Here is a 5,240-nt window from a genome sequence, read left to right on the forward strand (position 1 = left end):
CAGAGATGGCAGTCCTCAACTTCCTTATGTTCGTGCTTCGCTGGAGGAGTGCAGTGCTCTCGGGCACCCGTCCTATTCCAGTGCTTTGTGCAGATGCGGCACCACGGGCGTTCATGTCGGTTTACAAAGGCCCCGAGTCATTTTTGTTTCACCACAAAACAAGACAGTTTGGGAGCATTGGTGGTGGGTCGAGGCACGGGTGTTGAGTTGGGTGCAGGCTCTGGATGGGTGGATTGCTTCAACGCCAGAAACGTATGGTGTCCGGGAGGGAAGGAGATATTTTTTAGTTTGGTTTGGACCCCAGAATAGTTCTTGACTTTTGAGAAGATGTAGCCATTCTTGAGTCTCCAGTGAAGTGGGCTTTAGCCTATAAGGAGAGTTTCCTCTGGCTGTTGTAACAGGTGACCTCACGTGATGACCTCCCTCCCTCTTACCAGGACCCTGTGATGACATTGGACCGGCCAGACACCCAGGACACTCTGTCACCTCAAAGTCACTCACGGAATCACACCTGCAAAGCCCCTCTGCCAGGTCAAGTCGCACAGGTCCCAGGGCTCAGGGTGTGAACATCTTGGGCCTCGACTCAGTGGGCTGTACATGCAAGACCAGCCTGCGGCCACGTCAGCCAAGCAGCAGGCAGCAGCCCCGAGGCCAGTGTCTTCCGCAGCAGCGGGAGGGGACGGGTTGGGAAAGGTGCAGGAAGCCGGGCAGAGTGGGTAGGCATTGAGTGTTCCGGAGCTCCGCTGCCCCACAGCACTTTCTGTGAGGGTGGCATGATCCAGAGCTGCACTGTCCGGTGTACACAGGTGGCCACTGGGCATCTGAAATGTGGTCAGTGTGATTGAGGAGCTGACGTTTGATTGTACATAATTTTAATTAGTTCAAATTTATTTATTTATTATGTATTTTTAAATTGATTTCAGAGAAGAAGGGAGAGGGAGAAAGAGATAGAAACGTCAATGATGAGAGAGAATCATTCATCAGTTGCTTACTGTATGCTCCACACTGGGGATTGAGCCCTCACCTCGGGCGTGTGCCCTGACCGGGAATCGAACCGTGACCTCCCAGTTCATAGGTCAACGCTCAACCACTGAGCCATGCCGGCCGGGCGTAATTAGAAAAAAAATAAATAACACAGCTCTCTTTCTAAGCCTGGGCATTTGTTACATGGGTTTGTATGTATGTAAAGCACCACAGAGGTTCTTTCTAAGCCTGGGCATTTATTACATGGGTTTGTATGTATGTAAAGCACCACAGAGGTGAACACTCAATATTCATGCACTTTTCACACTTCACAGGGTGTATATTATACCTCAATTGAAAGAAGTACTTTGCTTACCCACTTGAGAGCTCGGGTTTCTGACTTCTGTGGACAGGATACCAGGCCATCTGGGATGTTGGCTCAAGCGCTTCTGGGAGTAAAGCAGGCAGGACACTGTAAGCACCAGGGCACACTGACAGGGGTGCCGGGGCTGAGAATCAGGGATGTCACCAGAGCCGCCTGCCTTGTTCCTGAGCTACCTACGAAGCACATGATGAAACACACTGCCACCAGGGAACTGGCGCCACCAAGAGAAGTCAACTCTCTACTGAGGCAGACACAGGCAATTCACTCTCAACAAAAATGGTTTAAAATAAAACCTGTTTGGCTTTTAAAAGGATTGAGTTCGGTGGTTATGCTGGGTGAAAGAGGATTGGGCTTGAAGGAGTCAAAATCGATGTTGAAAAAGGAATGCAATCAAAACAGACACATTTTTGTTCAACTCTAAGCTGATGTCCCTGCTCACTTATAATCGATAATTAAGTTTACCGAGCAGCAGGGTGTGCCACCACCCATAACAGTTCACAGAGCTCCGTCTGTGTTCCGCCAGACAAGGGCGGAGTGTTCCCAGGCATATCCGGCAACCCTCAATCCCACTGTGTGTCTGAACCACGGGGGCCCAGCCCTGGTCCCCAAAGCTTGTGCTGCCCTGGGTCTGAGGAATGGTTCTTACAAAGCTCCCCAAGTGACTGGATTGTGTGGCCAAGGATGAGACCACAGCGTTCCCACTCAGTCGTTATAACAAGTTCGACGAAAATTCTATGAAATTGTCCTCAGGGGAAACTGAGGCTCACGTGAGGGGTTGAGACTCTTGAAGTCTCTGGATTATGGGGCCTGTGTAGAATTTTGCTTTTGCCCTCTCTGATGTGTGCAATTCAATGAAAGAAGAAATACAGCCTTAAGGCAAAAACACAAAACCTGAACTTTACAATACGAGAAATCATATTCTACCATAACCTGGACATGAATTTCCAAACTCCATCCCAAAGCGGCACCTGCTCACCCTCCTGGGGCGTGTGAGAGCGTCCTTCTCGAGTCTAGAAGGAATTGCAGTCATTGGGGGAGGGGTGGGGGGGGAAGGTGTCTGTGAGTTGGAGGGTGCAGAGCAGCCACATGTCAGTTCTCTGGGGGCCGTTTCCCAGGGGCATTGGGAAGAGCAAAGCCCCGCTGAGCAGAGGAGCTGTGGGAGGGAGAAAGGACCACGGCCTCTTGAACTCGGTTCCACTTGCCAAACGATCATAACATGTGCCAACAAGAATGCCAAGAACAGGCGGAGTACTTTCCCCCCATTTTTCGTGTGGCTATAGGTCTGTCCTCAGAATGCACAAACACCTTTGTCTCCTGGTGGATGTTCTCTGTTGTCAGTTGTTTTTTAAAAACCGGCCTGAACCCTGAGACACAGATGTTCCTGGGGAGCACACCGAGCCTGACGCATTGCGATGAAACCACAAACACGCCGGGAGGAAAGACGTTGGTCTCAGCCCTCAAAGCAGCAGCGATGAAACAAACAGGTGCTTCCACTGTCCCGGGCGGCCGCGCGGAAGTCAGGTCAGCGCTGGACAGGATGGCTCTCGCTGGGACACCATTGTGGTTTAGAACTGTATTGTACAATTTCTGGCCCAGCTTTTAAAGTTCAAGGCTTCCTCCCTTTGCTTTTATGTTATTTTCTCATTTTGTGAAAATACAAATGTGTGAGAGTTTGCAGGTTCATGGCAAACTGCTGTCTCCCTCCCCCACCCTCCCCCAACTTGTTCTTGGGTGATTGAGTGGGAGTGGGCTGCAGGTCTGACTAAATCCCCATTGCCCTCTTGGGACAAAACCAACAGTTCTTATGCGGTGGCCCCTGCCCCATTCCCCCATTCCTCGAAATTCTGTTTCTTTGTTATGGGGTAGGGGAGGCACAACATTAGTAACAAAGAAACAATTTCCGGAGGATGAGGCCCAGAAATCAGGATTTTAAAAAAGATTCCCAGGTGATTCTAATGTGCAGCCAAGGTTGAGAACCACTGGCCTAGGGGAACCCCTCATGGCTCCCTGCACCCTATTGGAGCATCCCAGGCAGCAGTGGGTCCTGTGGGCGGATCCCCTCCCCTATGGCATGCCCCAGATTCGCTCGCTGTTCTCCATTTTCTCTGCTACTGTCACGAGGCAGCCCCACCTCTAGCCGGAATTATATCGCTAGCCTTCTGCTCTTGCCACTTCTTCCCAGCATCTCCCCATCCCCACCCAATCCATTCTTCTCTTAACAGTGCAGAGATTTTGGAGGGGGGATGTCAACTTGACTATCTGCTTCCCTGTTCAAAACCGAGGCCTCCTGTTACACTTGGAATTGAGCACAATCTCCTCCCTTCCATGTCGACCTCTGTGCACGGGGCTCCCGGCTTGCCTTGCTGTCCCCACAGCTATTGGCATGAGTCACCGGCTCCCTCAATCTCCTCCTCAGCCTCTGTGCTGGCCACAGGCCGCCCTGCCATTCTCTACCCTCACTGCTTGGATCCGGACTCATCTCTGTCCACAGTTAGCTTGTTTTCATGCTTGTTAGCTGTTCACTGCTTGTTTCTCATGCTGGGAGGTAAGCCCTCTGAGGGTGGTGCCCTCACTTCTCACATGCTCACAGCACCAAGTAAACATTCATTGGTAGAAAGTGAAGGGGGCGCTCCAGCCTGTAGAGCTCCGTGCTCCTTGCCATGCCCAACCGGCAGTGTGCACTCCGCCTCAGTACCTGAGGCCATGCTGTTCTCTCTGCTGGGAATGCCCTTCCCCTTCAGGCTCTGCTTGTAAACTTTTTTCTATCATTCAGGCTCAACTCAAGTGCCTTCTCTTTTGTGATATTTTCTTTGGTGCCACCCTAGGAGAAGTCACCCTCTCCTTTGTGCTGCTGCCCATTCTACTGATGTGTGTGAAAGTGAGTGAGGGGGAGCAAGTATGGATCAGTGTGGATCAGCATGGAGCAGACATGGAGCAGCATGGAGCAGCGCAGAGTAGGCATGGAGTAGGCATGGAGCAGCATGGAGCAGACATGGAACCGGCATGGAGCAGGCATGGAGCAGGCATGGAGCAGCATGGAGCAGGCCTGGAACAGGCATGGAACAGGCATGGAACAGGCATGGAGTGGCATGGAGCAGGCATGGAGCAGCATGGAGCAGGCCTGGAACCCCAGGTGCCCATTCTGTGACAACCAGGAATCCAGCCGCTCCCCACAGCTGGTCCTGGGCAGCTTGGACATCCCCTCTCCCACCTGCTCCATAGCTGCTCCTCCTTCTGCTCTCAGCTGAAACCCCCACTCCTCACAGGCCTCCCTGGAGCCCACAGACTGCACCTGGTGCACAGCTGTACCCCAGCAATGAAGGGGTATCTTGTTCCTCCTGCTGAAAGGCACCCACTGACCCCCATCTCAGTAAACGGCACCTCCATCCACCCAGCACTCAGGACAGCCTAGGCCAGTGGTTCTCAACCTTGGCTGCACATTAGAATCACCTGGGAATCTTTTTAAAATCCTGATTTCTGGGCCCCATCCTCCGGAAATTTTGTTTCTTTGTTATGGGGTAGGGGAGGCACAACATTAGTAACAAAGAAACAGAATTTCCGGAGGGTGAGGCCCAGAAATCAGGATTTTAAAAAAGATTCCCAGGTGATTCTAATGTGCAGCCAAGGTTGAGAACCACTGGCCTAGGGGAACCCCTCATGGCTCCCTGCACCCTATTGGAGCATCCCAGGCAGCAGTGGGTCCTGTGGGCGGATCCCCTACCCTATGGCATGCTCCAGATTCGCTCGCTGTTCTCCATTTTCTCTGCTACTGTCACGAGGAAGTCCCACCTCCAGCCGGAATTATATCGCTAGCCTTCTGCTCTTGCCACTTCTTCCCAGCATCTCCCCATCCCCACCCAATCCATTCTTCTCTTAACAGTGCAGAGATTTT

Source organism: Myotis brandtii, unplaced genomic scaffold, assembly GCF_000412655.1.
Source record: "Myotis brandtii unplaced genomic scaffold, ASM41265v1 scaffold165, whole genome shotgun sequence".
NCBI classification, from domain to species: domain Eukaryota; kingdom Metazoa; phylum Chordata; class Mammalia; order Chiroptera; family Vespertilionidae; genus Myotis; species Myotis brandtii.